Consider the following 19,428-nt stretch of genomic DNA (forward strand, 5'->3'; position numbering starts at 1 on the left):
CTTTCAAAAATGTCACAGTTCAAAATGGGCTACAAAATTGATTGGTCCTTTTGAAAAGAGATAAGAGGTGTTCCATAACAGACTCAACCCTGAGTCTGGGTTATGTTGACGACACTCGGTTAAGATGAAATAATGGGCCAGACTTAATCACTTGTCCCAAATGATATGCATCTCTTGAGACAAAGATAATGAAATTCGTCATGCTCAACATGAGTTGACTAGGTTCGAGGAGTTTCATCTATTCCATGAATGGACTAATGGTATGGTAATGGAATGGCCAACATCTTTCAAGGCCAAAGGGGATTGGGAATGAAATGACAAACATATTTCAAGACCAAAGGAGATTGGTTAGTTCCTCCTATGACAAGAGATGTCAAGTTTTTAGTTTGAAATAGTTCAAAAACGATCAATTTAACTAGTAAGCATGAGTGCTTGTGTGGTGCAAATAATATGGCCTTCATTTACACATAGCACCTACCGTACAAGCATTAGGATTCATTTCGCGTCAATGTCGTCAAATCTCTAGAAGGGATGCATTTCAATTTCCAAAATATGAGCATAAAGGAATCATCCTCAGCATCTTAGGTAATCAAAAATAGGAGAAGATATTGACCCTAGGACCACACATCTACCAAAGATTTTCACATTCAATTCCTGCGAGTTCAGCCTTCATGCCTTTCATCTCTTGGCAGACACCTTTTGCTTTTTTTTCCTCTTTCTTTTTTTCTTTCTTTCTTTTGCATTCAGCTTTTGCCTTTAAATTTTTTTTCCTTGATTTTTTTTTAGGCTGACCTTCACCTTTGAGGGAATACATCACCTCCTCAGCATCTTAGGTAATCAAAAATAGGAAAAAATTTAATAACAACCTTATGCTAATGAAACATTGAGATATACTTAACATTGATGGCAGCAAATATCATGATTATCATCCATCAATGATGATCATCATAATCTTCGTGTCCATCCTCATTTTCTTTGTTAATTTTTTAAAATTTTAATTTTCAATGCCTTGAAATGGAATTTCTTCACCAACATATGTTGATTTTTTTAGAAAACTAGTAAAACCTCCCCTCCCACAGCTCTTAGAGATGTTTAGAAAGTGGAAGGGAGGAGCAATTTTAAAAAGAAGCACAAAAAACAATGTTCTTTCCGTTGTGTCCCCGTATCATAAGATACGGGGGTGTATCAGCCACATCGTACAGTACAGCCTTTGTATCGCATGATGCAGACGATACACCTATGATCCACAGGCATATCATGTGTTGTATGTGTATCGCATAGGTTTCTCAAACCTATACGATACGTATTGTCCGATATGGATAACACTCAGCACTTTCTTTACCTCATGTAGATGCAACATTTTGTTTTAGAGATAAGACACATTTTAATATTGTTGGGAGTAATTTCTTAAGAAAAAATTTGAGAAACTCTCACATCATAGAACACCACATTTCCATAACATAACTACACCTCATAGAACTTATAAATTGTTGGGTCATCGGGAACCAAGCAACTAATTGGACAAATAGATGCTTATCATTCTGGCCAATGATCAGTTGACAGGTCCATGACTATCAAGTTGGCTGGAGCATAATCTATGGACCACTTGACCGGCTAAGTTGAGCAGTCCTCACCAATCACACCAATTAACCATTTTTTCGGTCTTTATTTGTCAATTTAGAAGTCAAGTACGTGTTGTTTAAGACGACAAAATGACTAGCTGGTCCAAGTAAATTCAAGTTGAATGACTAAAACCAATGTACCCATATTGGTGGCACCAACAAATACGCCATACCATAACGTATGACAACAGTTTCATAAATGTACCAGAAATTCAATTTAATGTTAAAAGTTCAAAATAAATTAAAAAAACAGAAAAAATAAAGAAAAAAATGTTTTCCATTAAAAGCATGTTCCACATAAATATAGACTTATGGGAATAAACATCCATTAACATAACATACTCATAATGTTACAAGTAATAACACATTAAGAAATAACTTTAAAGTTTTATGCAACACAAGATGAAATTATTTAAGCAAATAAAAAATGAAAACAATCAAATATCATCTATTTATTGTTCATCATCTAATTATAACACTTGCACATGATTTTCTACCAATTATTTTCCTCACCTTTGTGACCATTGTCATGCAGGATTGTTTGAAATTTGATGCCATGTCTTCACAAAACACTAAATCTACAGTAATCTTCACCGAACAATAGAAATCTACAGTAAAAGTGATAGATTTTATGCATTTTGTGAAAGAAATCAGGAATCTCTTTCTTCAACCGCAAGTCAATCTCCCACACTCAGATCTTGAAATCGATGTTTTATATCTTAAACCCATAAGAGTGCCCTTTCAACAACTATAGTCACTTTGTCATTAGCTAATTAGTTACTTTACGAAGCTTATTTAGGTACATTTGTTATAAACTAGCTGATTAGCATTGTTCACTTACATCCTTTCACGCACGTCTCTACTTGGCTTGCTTAATTATGGTATTGCTAACCAAGGAAAGAACTCCCTGCATCGTCCTTGTGGAGTCAATTAAGGTGCAGGTATAAAGGTCATAATGGCCCTACCGAGCCACTTGTTACTGAACAATGATATATATATATATATATAACACAAACAAGATGTACTTTCACCATGCTATAGATAAATTAGCCTGAAGTACATGATAATGAAAAAATGATCACCTTCTTTGCAACACGATCTTCTTCAATGGCATGGAAATTCAGATCATGATCAAAATGATGATTTGTAAAGGCTCCCTAAAATAGAAGACAGTAAAAAAGGATATCAATCACAAGATAAACAAAATCAGTCGTCCAAAGTAAGTATACTTTCCATGCCAAAAAATCGCATACCTTCCTGAGCATCTTTTTATGAAATGGACCTTTTAACTCCATATGAAGCCGAAGCATGTCATTGTTTGATGGTCCAGGGAAGAAGACCTTTCCTGTATATAGCTCGTACAAGCAGCAGCCAACTGACCATATGTCCAAAGCATGGTCATACGGCAAGCCAAGAACTGCAGTTTCAAGAAACCAGTCAATAATAACCCTCACATCACCATTCAGAAGCATACACATCACACAAAGAAGTACCTTAATTTGCACAAGCAACAGATTTTCAAAGTTGCAGTAAAAACAACTAATGAATAGAGATACAACTATACTTGAATAGAACCAAATGGAGGGCATGAATATCTGCAAACTAGTGAGAATACTGGGACTGCTATTTCTTTTATGGTACTTTTTGTAGTGGTAATTGGAGATAGAGAAAGAGAGGGAGACATATGTTGTTATATATATAATATGTTATATAACGTGTGTATTATATATATACTATGCACATATCATATGCATATAGTTGCATACTGTAGTATTTTGTTATATACATATGTATATTATATATACAATATATTATATATACACTTGTATGCATACAGACATGTACATATAATATATCCATTATATGTAATAGATATAACGTGTTATATCGTAGTTATATACATTTACAAATATATGTACATACATATAATATGTGTGTATATATTAACGTATGTGTATATATACATATTAAGTATAAGATGTACATATGTTTTTTACCCGATATATATAATACGTTGAAATGTATGTATGTATAATACGTTGTAGTGTTACATATATAATGCATAATATGTAACATACATATATATAGTATTTTGTTATATACATATGTATATTATATATACAGTATATTATATATACACTTGTATGCATACAGATATGTACATATAATATATCCATTATATGTAATAAATATAACGTGTTATATCGTAGTTATATACATTTACAAATATATGTACATACATATAATATGTGTGTATATATTAACGTATGTGTATATATACATATTAAGTATAAGATGTACATATGTTTATTACCCGATATATATAATACGTTGAAATGTATGTATGTATAATACGTTGTAGTGTTACATATATAATGCATAATATGTAACATACATATATATATATATATATATATATATATAACGCATTATATATGGTGTATATGTATAATGTTATACGTGGAGTGCACATATATATGTGTATAGAATTTCCATATATTATATATATAACATGCAATATATTATATACATAGTAACATTGTACGCATATATAATACTACACATATAATAGGTTGATTAAAAATGTTACATGTACACTTATAGTATATAGCAATTATATTACATATACTATATAAATATTATGGTATATAGTGTATTATATGTACACGTATTATATATATTATACGTTATGACATCTAATTATATGTAATATTATATGTTATGTATAGAGTATAACATATAATATAGGCATATGTACAACGCCCAAGAATATAATAGAACGTACTTATAAGTGTATATAATTGTACGTTATATGTTATATGTTATAGCATATAACATATATGTTATAACGTATATGTTGTAACATATGCGTTACAATAATATACTATATAACATATACGTCATATAATATACTATTTAGGGTGGAAGATGAGCTTTCACAATGTGGAGTGTGTGATTTAATCTCCATTGTTATCTGCGGGCAAAAAGTAATATACCGATCTTTGTAAGATCAAATAATGTGACTAACATGTGCACGTTAGGCACTAAAATATTTCTTTGTTTAGATCTATAGTTTTGTTTTGTACTATTTTTTTATACTTGAGATGCATGACAATTGATGGTTTTTATACAAGACAATGTAGTATGCATCTCCTAAAAGTGTTTTGAATTTGTTGTTTGGTTCCAGCAATCCCTTCCTTTTGCAAAGTAATGGTATGCCATGTTTCTTATGGACTTTGTCTTGTACAAGGAAGAATAAATGTTCTGATTTTTATCTTAAACAGATGAAATACCATATATTATTTGTTAATTTCTTTTTTGTTAGTTACTTGGTTTCAAACATAGTCACAAATAACGTCTCGGAGTTTTAAACGGTGAGGTTTTTTCTCAGGTATAATACCTCGAGCTTGAAAAAACTAGGGAAAAATGAAAAAAGTACTCTCTTTTTTTTTTGAAAAGTTTGAAAAACTAAAAATTGGGGGAAAGTAATATAAGTGAAAAACTCATAACACAAACATCAAAAGATAAGTAGATTTCCAACAAACAAAAAATAGAAATGAAAAAAAAAACTGGCAATAAAAAAATGAAAAAATTGAAAAGTAGTGAAAAAACGTGTTTATTTCATTTTTAACATTTTTTGTTTAAACGTGTTTTTTATTTTTAACTCAATGGCCACTTATTGCAGTGCTTTGTTATGAGATCATGCATCCAGTAAGTTTGAAGATCAATCCTTATTTTTCATTATTAATTATTCACTCACGCATGTTTCTGACATCGGCATGTGTTGCTAACTGGGCACTACTTTCTGATGAATTTTCTGCAAAATAAGAAAATGTAAATGGGTACAAAGAATAGTATGATATAAAACCAGACTCATCCTCATCTTCTAGAAAAAGTAGCTTCCTCTTTGTTTGGTTACCATCCACGTGGCTTTCATGAGGATGTGCTTTCTTCAGATTCTGAAGATATTTTTGACTGACATCCTCTTATGATTGTAAAGCCACCATGTCTGGATGTGGTGCTCACTTTTGGCTCGATTCTTCCAATTCGAAAGGTTTTAACCCTTTCACCTTCGGAGTTTGCTTATGTAGCTTTTTTCCCTGCCGTAGACATAACAAGTCTGCTTCTCATGTTTAATGAGATTGCAGTAAAATTTTGTTGTCTCTTGAGAACATGTATGGTCACTCATATCGATTCTCCTTTGAAATGACTGCAGCTTTGCTAAAGAAGAGGGATCCTTTCTTTTAGCAGTACTTATTCAAACACAACGACTACTAGAGGCATTATGCCACCAAATAGAATTTTCCATGTAGGCTGATGCTTCCTTAACAATCACTTTAAAGCCTATGGCTCTCATGTAATAGATATTTTCCGTTAAATCCTTATTACAGGGATAGGTCTTCCTTTCTTGAGCTGTATCAAAAGTTAGCTCATACTTTTTTCCTACAATCCCAATATGAATTAGGTGTAGACTAGATTTTTCTTTAAAACGACCATTTTCTTTTTGAAGAATTTCAGGGCCTGCTGAAAGGAATTTTAAAGAAATAACAGTTTCATTAGAAACTACTAGATTACTGACAGAAAATTCTTTTACCACCTTTATGATTTCAGAAGGTAATAATTTTATCTCTTCGAAAGAAGAAGATAAGTAAACATTACTGATTGAAGCAAAACTAAACCATTTTGCAATAAATTCATGTAGTGTACCTTGAAAACAAATAATTCTAGGATAAATCCCTGAAAATTTTGTTAAAAAATTTCCTTGTGGATCTTCCACAGGGAGTTTGTATAATTCAAAAAGATTTTGTCCATACAAATCCACTAATTCAGAATCTTTTCCATTAAAAGTCCTACGGGGTTTTGAATTATCGCAGTTTGGGGTTTCAGAACTAGTTCAGTTGCTGTAAAACTAGAGGATTGTCTTTTATCTTTCCCAGTTTCCTGAGTCAGAAATATCAGGAGTCTTGATTTTCTCTTTCCCAGTTTTCTGGGTTAGATGCAACTTTTGGTCCTCAATGATTTTATCCATTGGAGGACTAGGTGTTGCAACCCTGGTAACCACACCTGCTTTTACTAGTGAGGTTAGTGCTTTCTCCAAATTGTGGAGGTGATCTGATATAATATCCTGGTTTTTTGAAACATGACAATCGCGTCACTATCTGCACAAGTTCAAATAAATCTGCTAACTTACATTGCAATATTTTAGAAATTATGAATGCATGTACAATATGCTTTCACAAGTCATCACGCAATTTATTTGGAAACTCGAACTCATGAACCATGACATTCTTATTCGATATATTTAAGGATAAAATGAATATGGGTAATTCCAACCAAAAAACATTACCAGATAAAAAAAACATCTGTTATAAATAAATAATAAAACATGACCAAAATAAAACTTTCATACCTTTCGATGACCTTCTCCAGAAATTTGAAACAAAATTTTGCCTCTAGGCCCAACCAAAACAGATGTTGGCCAGGAACGTATTCTAATTCTCTCCATAAATACATATCATCATCATTTACTACCTAAAAAAGTAGTGTGGATGTTATTAAGCACAAAAAGGAATAAGTCCACTATTGTCAATAGAATGTCATAGACATTTTTTGGTAGAAGTAGAAATTAGACTATAGGAACAAAACCATCTAGGTAATTTCAAGTAGTTGCCTTCATTAGTGGTGAAATATGTTGCACTTGCATAGAAGGAATATGTCTACTACAAAGTGTAAATCAACTAGCTTATGAAATCATCACTTAAGTAGCATTGTATTGAAATAAAGGAAATTGGCCACTAGAGCATGGTTTCCAAATAAAACGATAGATTGGAACTCCTTTTGCAAAGTAAAGAGTCTAGGAGTGTGTTTGGATGACACCCTAAAATTAGGTTTTGGACCGAAACCAGGTTTTTGGATTGTTTGCACGCCATCAAAACTTGGTTTAAGCCTTTAAGGAAACTTGGTTTTTTACAAAACTTGGCTTTGTAAAAGAGAGTAAAAATCCCTAACTCCCTCAAGCTATTCATAAAAGACCATATTTTAGGTGTGTATATCAATTCTCAAACAAATAAACCATGTTTTCAATACTCAATTAAACAGCTTGGCTTTTATAAGGGTGTCATCCAAATGCACTCCATGTGTTTGGGCTTGGGAAATGTAGCATATGAAGGAAGCCTTGATGTGACCATAAAAAATTGACATTGGTTTTCTATCCTACTATTCTTTGTACCCATTTACATTTTCTAATTTTGCAGAAAATTCATCAGAAAGTAGTGCCCACTTAGCAACACATGCTGATGTCAGAAACATGCGTGAGTGAATAATTAATAATGGAAAATAAGAATTGATCTTCTGGATAACAACAAACTGCAGAAGAAAATTTATAAATTTCACAAAGTGTCGTAGCACTGTGTGAAAGTAAACATAAAAAATATTAATGAAAAAATTATGCTTATAATGAAAAAAGAAATTTATTAAGTGGCCATTGAGTTAAAAATAAAAAACACTTTAAACAAAAAACGTTTAAAAAGAAACAAACACGTTTTTTCACTACTTTTTCACTTTTTTCATTTTTTTCAGCTTTTTTAATGCCAAACAGTTTTTTTTTTCATTTCTATTTTTTATTTGTCAGAAATATATTTATCTTTTGATGTTTGTGTTATTAGTTTTTCACTTATATTACTTTCCCCCAATTATTAGTTTTTCAAAGTTTTCAAAAAAATTTAGAGTATTTTTTTTCATTTTTTTCTCAGTTTTTTCAAAAAACCTCACCGTTTAAAACTCTGAAACGTTATTTGTGACTATGTTTGAAACAAAGTAACTAACAAAGAGAAATTAACAAATAATATATGGTATTTCATCTATTTAAGACAAAAATCAGAACATTTATTCTTCCTTGTACGTGACAAAGCCCATAAGAAAACTGGCATACCATCACTTTGCAAAAGGAAGGGATTGCTGGAACCAAACAACAAATTCAAAACACCTTTAGGAGATGCATACTACATTGTCTGCATACAAACCATCAATTGTCATGCATCTCAAGTATAAAAAAATAGTACAAAACAAAACTATGGATCTAAACAAAGAAATATTCTTAGTGCCTAACGTGCACATGTTAGTCACATGATTTGATCTTGCAAAGATCGGTATATAACAATGGAGATTAAATCACACACTCCACGTTGTGAAAACTCAGCTTCCACCTTAAATAGTATATTATATGACATATATGTTATATAGTATATTATTATAACGCATATGTTACAACATATACGTTATAACATATATGTTATATGCTATAACATATAACATATAACGTACAATTATATACACTTATAAGTACATTCTATTATATTCTTGGGCGTTGTACATATGCATATATTATATGTTATACTCTATACATAACATATAATATTACATATAATTAGATGTCATAACGTATAATATATATAATACGTGTACATATAATACACTATATACTATAATATTTATATAGTATATGTAATATAATTGCTATATACTATAAGTGTACATGTAACATTTGTTATCAACATATTATATGTGCAGTATTACATATGCGTACAATGTTACTATGTATATATTATATGTATATAATACATTGCATGTTATATATATAATATATGGAACTTCTATAGACATATATGTGTGCACTCCACCTATAACATTATATATATACACTATATATAATTCATATAATGCGTTATATATATATATGTTCCATATTATGCATTATATATGTAACACTACAACGTATTATACATACATACATTTCAACGTATTATATATATCGGGTAAAAAACATATGTACATCTTATACTTAATATGTATATATACACATACCTTAATATATACACATATATCATATGTATGTACATATATTTGTAAATGTATGTAACTACTATATAACACGTTATATCTATTGCATATAATAGATATATTATATGTACATGTGTGCATGCATACAAGTGTATATATAATATATTGTATATATAATATACATATGTATATAACATAATACTACAGTATGCAACTATATAGATATGATATGTGCATAGTATAACATATATATATATATATGTGTGTGTGTGTGTGTGTGTAACATAACATATTACATATAATACACACGTTATATAACATATTATATATATAACAACATATGTCCCCCTCTCTTTCTCTATCTCCAATTACCACTACAAAAAGTACCATAAAAGAAATAGCAGTCCCAGTATTCTCTCTAGTTTGCAGATATTCATGTCTCATAATTTGCAAGATGAGCTTCCTTACAAAATTTTTGTGACAAAAAGATAATGAATTGTAAATGTATATAACTACGATATAACACGTTATATCTATTGCATATAATAGATATATTATATGTACATGTGTGCATGCATACAAGTGTATATATAATATATTGTATATATAATATACATATGTATATAACATAATACTACAGTATGCAACTATATAGATATGATATGTGCATAGTATAACATATATATATATGTGTGTGTGTGTGTGTGTGTGTAACATAACATATTACATATAATAATACACACGTTATATAACATATTATATATATAACAACATATGTCTCCCTCTCTTTCTCTATCTCCAATTACCACTACAAAAAGTACCATAAAAGAAATAGCAGTCCCAGTATTCTCTCTAGTTTGCAGATATTCATGTCTCATAATTTGCAAGATGAGCTTCCTTACAAAATTTTTGTGACAACAAGATCCTGGCGAAGGTCATCGAGTACTGCAAAAAGCACGTCGACGCCCAGAAGACCGGTGACGACAAGATCCAAGAAGAAGAGCTCAAGGCGTGGGATGCCGAGTTTGTTAAGGTGGACCAAGCGATGCTCTTCAATCTCATTCTGGTATTCTCCTCGGCCGTCTCCCTCTTCTTTATTCGGTCCTCTATTTTGGGTTTAGGGTTAGGGTTTGTGATTCTTGCGATCTAACCATTCCAACAAGATTTAGCTGTCTGCATGACCCAATGGTTGCGTAAATCGTAGTCATAAAATGACATCACTGTCGCTTCTGGAATTTCGTGTTAGAACTGATCAGACACTGCATGCAGGTCTTAAATGAGGATCTATGGCTTGTGGAAGGTCAGCAAGAGCGGATGATCAATGGGGCAAATGTTTGGAACTGGCCTGTGGCATATGATAAGCTTGGAGCAAGGTACAGAATATGGAGAGATGCACTTGAGGCAACAAGAAGCTTCCATTCGAGAGGTCCACAGAGTGAAAACTTCCAAAGAGTAGCTCAGATTCCCATTTATTTGGAAGGGATGGTGAGATTCATTCTTCATGAAGCTCTAGATAATATGGATTTTCCTGCCTTTGAAGTTTGATTCACAGGAGTCCATAATTCAATTCCTGGAAGGGCAGAATCAAAATTTCTTTCCGTCAAAGGAGATTGTATATGGGTTAAGGCTTGCAAGCAATTTGCATCTTAATCATCTAGAGTATTTTCATGTACAGTGCCTATGCTGATTTTTCTTCCTTTTCACCCTTTTATGACCCCATCTGAAGGTTCAACGAGGCATATTCCCTTTTTTATGTGAACTGGAAAAATATTTGGCATTATCATGTCGATGGTTAAATTTGATAGTACAAAGGAAAATTATTTTTGATTCACCTCCTTATACTCAATTGTTGCCATTGAAACTGAATAAATTCGGTATTTTTTCTTCTCTTTCCTTTTATTTTCATTTTCCTTTATTTGTGGCTTTGAAATCAAGGACAGTTGCAGTGCAAACCATCTCTTCCAAGGAAGGCAACCTTAACTTGAAGATATCTGTCCCACAAGTTATCATTTCTCGAAGGTTTGATACCGAAAGGACTTCTCCTATGGCTTGATTATATTTTTGCCTGTCCCTTTTTAACCTATATTCAGGGATTATATCGTTGTAATGTAATAATGTATACGAGATTTTATATTATTATGTATATACTGCATATATACTAGTTCAAAATATACATACATATTGTAATTATATATGTAACAAATGTATAATACATATATGTACCATATATATACATACGTATAACATTATTTTGCCTTCTTTTCTTAATCTTTACTCTATTTAATTAGTTAAAATAAGAGTTTGATAGCCTGGAATCTTGCTTGTTGCAGTTCTTCATGAGAATTCTTAGCTACGTGATGCATTGTCTTCCTTAAGTCTAAGAAAAAAGGAAAATTAACTATATATTTTCTGTCCTCAATTGTTCAGTGCTTCTGTTGGTTTTTCAGGTGAATGAGGCAAAAAATGTGCTGAAACTTTGCGATTTTGGTAATGCTATGTTTGCTGGGAAGAATGAGATTACAACATAGTTGTATCTCTATTCAGTAAGTCCTCCATTTGGTTCTATTCAAGTATAGTTGTATCTCTATTCATTAGTTGTTTTTACTGCAACTTTGAAAATCTGTTGCGTGTGCAAATTAAGGTACTTCTTTGTGTGATGTGTATGCTTCTGAATGGTGATGTGAGGGTTATTATTGACTGGTTTCTTGAAACTGCAGTTCTTGGCTTGCCGTATGACCATGCTTTGGACATATGGTCAGTTGGCTGCTGCTTGTACGAGCTATATACAGGAAAGGTCCTCTTCCCTGGACCATCAAACAATGACATGCTTCGGCTTCATATGGAGTTAAAAGGTCCATTTCATAAAAAGATGCTCAGGAAGGTATGCGATTTTTTGGCATGGAAAGTATACTTACTTTGGACGACTGATTTTGTTTATCTTGTGATTGATATCCTTTTTTACTCTGTCTTCTATTTTAGGGAGCCTTTACAGATCGTCATTTTGATAAGGATCTGAATTTCCATGCCGCTGAAGAAGATCCTAATATATAGTAGTATATATTAACATATATATAATATGTATATAATATAATATTATATGTATATGTATATATATATATTTAACACATAATATAACAGAAGCGAGCAGAAGGAAAGTATTGGGCTGGAAATGAAAAGATTTGGGATTAAGAGCAAGATGAATGGCTAAGGTGGTGTTATCTTCAACGTGGGCGATCTTCGGTGGTTGGTGGAGCAGTTAGAACTAGAAGTGATTGTGGATTGATAGCATAAGAAAGAAGAAAAAAGGGGACGCCAGCGATCGTTCGAGAGGCTTCCATTCAAGTTCGTCGTTATCTCTTCCGTCTTTGATTCATGTAAGCATCTCTCTCTCTCTCTCTCTCTCTATTTCTTAATAACAAAACCTGCGTATCAGTCGGAACTTTGCCTCCCGATTAGCTGACAATCATATTGACCTTCCGTAGAGGCCCCTAAAAAGAATGAAGATTCTATTCTTCTCGGAAAGTAATTTTTCTTCGGTTGCGTCTTTCTTAACTCATTCAGCATAAGCAGCTCCACAACTAAAGCACATTGCTTTCCATGATATAACAAGTTGTATGTGCAATCTTTCAAGATATTCTGCAGTTTTTCAACTAGATGTTCAAATGTGAAATGCATTTTCTACAATATTTAAGCCACTGATTGTCAACGACAGCTATAGTTTGAACTTTCCGAATGTGAAGGTTGAACAATATGTCTTCTTTTACGAAATAGTGCATATCTTGTCATTGCATGTACATTAGAAAACTGTTTTTCTCCATGGCTACTGGATAGTTTTTTGTTGTTTGATTGGATTTTTTTTTTGATGAAAAATCAGCTGGTTTAGTTGTCAGACATGTAACTTTCATGGTTTTCATTGGGTTTTAGCATGAACCGCCTAACTTTTTTTCAAGATTTCACATGCATTGTTTATAACTTTATATTTAACCTCTTTTGTATATTATACATTTAGCAATGATATCAAGAGATTTGGATTAGAAATTCGTATCGAGAATAACGATATCATATATGAACAGATACAAATGATTTGAAGTTAAAGTGCGATCGGAAGATCCTGTCATTATCCGTCTTGATTTGTAAGGTTTACAGAACCATAAAAGTCCCAAGGTATTATCAAACAACAAATACTATTCTCTTATTTGGTTGAAAAGGGTAAAAGCACCCAGAGTAATCCAGAGCCCTAACCAGTACGTGATAACCACATTAATGTGACCTAAGGAAACTTGACTACGATCTTAGACCTAGACCATACATGTGTTTGAATTATAATTTCTTGATCAGAGTCACCTGTCAGGATAATATCATCAACATAAACCACTAGAATGGTCATACCCTTGGAATTCTTCTTGATAAACAAAGAATGATCAAGAGGGGATCTCACAAAGCCACACTTTGAGACTACCTCAGAGAACTTGTGAAACCACGCACGAGGACTCTGCTTGAGTCCATAAATAGCTTTCTTCAGTTTGCACACTTTTCCACACTCCCCCTGTTGTTCGGACCTTAGTGGTTGTTGCATATAGACAGTCTCATCGAGATCACCGTATCAAAAAGCATTTTTGACATCAAGCTGATACATTTGCCAATCATGGTATACAACCACAGAGATGATAAGACGAATGGTCCCCAACCGAGCAACAGGAGAGAAAGTCTTGAAGAAATCAACCCCGTAAGTTTGCGTGTAGCCCTTAACAACCAACCGAGCTTTGTATCTTTTCATAGAACCATCATAATTATATTTCACTGTGAATACCCACTTGGAGCCAACAATGTCACAACCAGGAGGAGGATCAACAAGTTCCCAAGTGTCTCGCTGAACTAATGCATCCATTTCATCTTGCATAGCTCGTCTCCATTGGGTATCTAATAAGGCCTATTGGTGACAAGTAGGAACTGCACGAGCCGCCAGAGCTTGAATAAAGTGTTGCATACTTTTACCAACACCGTCAGTAGAAACAAAATGAGATATAGGATGTAGAGTACATTATCGCTTGCCTTTGTGAAGAGCAATAGGTAAGTCCTGACAGAGATTAGATGGACTAGGTATATTCACTTCAGATGTACTTACCTCCTGAGAAGCGGTTGGGAAGGATCATGAGAAGGGTCTTGTCGACGTGTGTAGACCAGCGGAGGATCACGAAACTTAGACACTACAACAAGAGAATCCCTAGAAGGAGACTCGTAAGGAAATGACTCCAAAGGAATAGGAGGAATAGGTAGTGGGTAAGATGACAATGACATTTCAGTAGAGGTAGGTGAGGAACTATAATAAGGCTGAGACTCAAAGAATGTCACATCCGCATTGATATACTCTTTTTGAGTCAAGGGGTCAAAGCATTTGTAACCTTTATGATTTCTGGAGTAGCCAATAAAGATACACTTAATGGCTTGGGCACCCAATTTATCACGTGTGGGTCCAAGTATGTGAACGAAGCATGTGCAACCAAATACTTTGGGAGCTACTGGAAACAAGGATCATTGTGGGTACACATGTTTAATGGGAACCTTGTTGTCAATGGAGGATGAAGGTAAACGGTTGGTCAAGTAACAGGCAATGAGGATGGCATCTCCCAAAAGATATGCAGGTAGATTAGTATGAAGCATTAGGGAGCGTGCCAAATTTAAAAGTTGGCGATGTTTTCACTCAGCCACTCCATTTTGCTGGGAGGTATGGGGACAAGTAAATTGAGGAGAAATGTCATTATCAGAGTAAAATTTCATTAAGGTAGATGCCTTGAACTCAAGAGTATTATCAGTGCGAACGCTTTTAACAAGAATACCAAACTGGGTCTTTATTTCAATAATAAGGTTCTTGAGGGTATATATGACCTCAGGCCTTTCTTTCAAAAGAAAAACCCAAGTGACTCGAGAATAATCATCAACAATGACGAGAAAATAACGAAATATAGACCTACTAGCAACTCTGCTAGGACCCCACACATCAACATGAAGAAGATCAAATAGTCCACAACTGGACGGACTAAGCCTCGATGAATAACTGCTACGGGTGTGCTTGCCAAGTTGAGAGGCCTCACACTGGAACGACTCTGGAACTAATAGATGAGGAAGTAGGTGATGGAGCTTGGAGACAGATAGATGACCAAGTCTGAGATGCCACTGGAAGGAGGAGGATAATGAAAAAGTCGAGATGGCTGCAATACCCACAGAATCAGACAAGAAGTAGATGCCCCCTTTCTCATAACCTCCACCAATCGTCTTCTCAGTTTGCAAGTCCTGAAATGAACATACACCAGAGTCAAATGTAACACGACAATGTAAATCATTAATCAATTGTCCAACTGATAAATGATTAGTGGGAAACTTAAGAGCATATAACACATTAGGAATTGTCATAGACTGAGAAATCTTAATATCTCCATAACTCATAATAGGAGACCATCTACCATCTGCAAGTTGACGTTTCTGAGGTAATGAGTGTAGCACGATAAACATAGAAGGCCTACTACAAAAATGTCTCGATGCTCATGAATCAATAATCCAAGTAGTACTTGTATCAAGTGGAGCAATATCAACAGATATAGCACTGTCTATCATAACTGTAGAGGCCGACGGTTGAGTAGATCTGTGCTAAGAACTCCTCATACTCTGACTTGTTGATATTCACAGTCACAGACTCAGGATTGGAAGAAGGTAAAGACCCCTCTACTACTGATGAAGCTGCCTGGATAGATCCAATAGGAGACTGTAATGAATTCTTGCCCTGCTTAGATGCAACACCTTTTCCTAGGGGTATAGCGGAAGGACGACCAAGCTTATCCCAACATCTGTATTCCAACTTAGGAGCATCTAACTTTACAATAGAGCCATAAGAAAAGAGATTGCCTGTGTTCTTATGCTCATACTGCGTCTCTGTCTTGCCTTCAGTGGCCATAGTGCACGATTTGACAATGTGATCTTAATCTGGTTGCACTATGATACAATCAAGAGTATAGCATGCAGCAATCAACTTGAGAAAACTTAGGCAGTATATATATATATATATATATATATATATATATATATATATATATATATATATATATATATATATATATTTTTTTTTTTTCTCGCACCAAAAGCAGTCCTTAAAAAGAATTTCTATGAACTTGCTGCTCAGTAAATCAGTCCACCAATCACAACAATCAATAAATGAACAAGAATATATGAACTTCTTGTACAAAACAGGCCACCAGGCTTCTACGTATCTACATATGCATATAAAAAAACGTTGTTGTTCAAATCAGTCCACCAATCACAGCAATCAATAACTGAACAGGAATATATGAACTTGCTGTTCAAAACAGTCCACCAAATTATAAAACAGACATTCAATCTGATAAAAAAAATGTACCCAATGTGCAGCTACTCCACTTGCAACTACTTTTCCACAGTCATCAAAAAATATGATAAGAATATGGTCCACGTGCATTTAATCTTCCACGAGCCCATATGTGAACTGAATCTACATGCAACTACTAAGCTACTCCACTTGCAGCCACTTTTCCACAGTCATCAAAAAATATGATAAGAATATGGTCCACGTGCATTTAATCTTCCACGAGCCCAGATCTGAACTGAATCCACATGCTGCTACTTTCCCATGAGTCTAGATCTGAATAATAATGGAGTCCATGTGCTGCTATTCATCCATGAAGCTAGATCTGACTTAGAACTTTCCACTGCAACTCCCACGTAGTTGCTTATGCTCCACTACATTGATGTTGGGGACCTCAGCAGAGAGAAGAGAGAGGTTCCCCTTTCACGTTGCTTCACTATCTTTCGATCAGCAGAGAGAAGAGAGAAAGGAAGGATAGAGGAAGAGAAGAAGTGGGAAGAGATGGGAGAGGAAGAAGAGAAGGGGTCGCCGGAAAATCAAGACAACTACCGGCGGAGAACGCTGGAGATCGTCGGCTCTGAAACCATGTTACAGCCGACAGCCTTAGAGAGAGAAAACGTACTTTCATTCACTAACCCTAATCTCCATAATAAAGAGATTAGGGTTGAAGAGAGATTTACAAAGTACATCAACAGAAAATAGAGGAATGTTTAAAGAGACCTCCTAACTATTAAATATTGCAAAGAACCACCTAGAAACATAAACTCTTCTAATTCAACATTTTGGCCATACATTTGTTCTAAAATAACCCACATATTCTCGCAGTCCTCTTACGAAGGATAAGGGGTTGAATATCAGAAGATACAAAATTGACAATCCAAGTTTTAACTTGGTTGTCCTCAAGAAACCAAGTGTCCCAAGCAGCACTAGTCTCAACAGGTTCAACCTTCCTCCCATTAACATATGCAATCCTACCCCGACCAGCAATCCCCATAGTAATCGTAGCAGACCATTGGAGGTAATTTTCTTTGGTCAAACGAATAGTGGTAACCTAAATAGGAATGTTTTCAGTTCTAGCAACCCCAACCTCAGTATGACCAGTATTTATAGTAGAAGAAGATGAATCCGCCATCCCAAAGCAATGATATAACCACCAACAACAAGGAGAGATGCCTGTGACACCCAGGCACAGCAACAACAACACATCAGCAGTAGCAGAGGATAAAACAGTAAGAGATTACTTGCTGAAACGAGGAAGGTTGACGCTGAGACTAGATGAAGCAGCAAGGCTGGCACCCGATGGGGTTGAGCGACGTTCCAGGTGATGGGAACTCAGGCAATGAAGGCAACGGCAGCAGGGAGCAGCGACGACGCACCAAAAGTGGAAGCACAGAGTGCAGCGGCTGTATTCAGCAGAGGAGAACCAAGAGCACCTAGGATTTGCAATGATGTAGGGAGCAGAGTCGGGCGACGCTGGAGTAGCGAAAAGCGAGAGGGTTGGGCGACACTAGAGAGCTGGGCGACAGACTACGGGCGGTGCTTCACAACAATAGCAAGCACAGTCCCTCGTCCAACGCATAACAGAGATATGACAGCCAAGAGAGACGTTGAGGGGCCTAGGTAGTGGGCGAAGCAGACAACAGGTTGTCGGGCGATGGAGATGATGCTGGGACAAACACATGAAGAGGAGAGGCACGCGAGCTTCAGATGATATCGTTGGGGCAAGAGGCTAATAGAGGTGGGCGATAGTGGACCTCGGGTGACAGTGGAGCAGAAGGGACCCGTCGGGCGACGTTGGGCTCAGGCATTGAAGGAGCTCGAGCGATGATTCCAGGTAGAGCGTCGGGTGCATCGGGTGGTAAACAGGGTCGAGCAGTGAACAGTATCGGGCGATGAACAGTGTTAGGTGATGAACAGTGTCAGGCGACGGAGAGAGCCGGCTGGAACTTCAAGGCAAACTAACATTTTTCTCAAAGAACCTGGCTCTGATACCATGTAGAAATAGTAAGAGTGAGTAAAGTAGAGAATGAACACGGATGTAACGTGGAAAAACCCCTCAACAAGAGGAAAAAAAACCATAAGTAAGGAGGACTGGTGCCCACTAGCCGCCAGACCCGCTCTCTCTTAGATTATCTTCATACTTAGAAAATTAGGCTTACAAGGGTATAAGTAGTGTCTTAACAAGAGACACACTGGACCAGGTCCAGACCCAGATCCGAACAGTAAAACACTTCAATATTTTTAATAAAAAGTGTTCGTTTAACTTCTTCCTGCACAGGAGTAAAAGGAAAACATTGTCCTCAAAAGAGATGCCTGCGAGAGCATGGCCACCAAAACTATCTTCACGGTTGACCGACTTGAAATGATTGCTATGAAAATTCGCTATCTCCTGAGGGCATCCCATCTTGAACACACCTTGCCATCATTATTTAGGATCTTATCCATGAAATTTATATGAATACTGTTTCACCTTCATGTTTTCCTCTTTCTCTCTCATACACATACATTATACATTATGGCTACCACCTTCTTCATTATTGTTGTCACTCATGTTATGTGTGTGGTCTGCATGTG

The sequence above is a fragment of the Nymphaea colorata genome, chromosome 4 (assembly GCF_008831285.2).
Source record: "Nymphaea colorata isolate Beijing-Zhang1983 chromosome 4, ASM883128v2, whole genome shotgun sequence".
Lineage (NCBI taxonomy): Eukaryota > Viridiplantae > Streptophyta > Magnoliopsida > Nymphaeales > Nymphaeaceae > Nymphaea > Nymphaea colorata.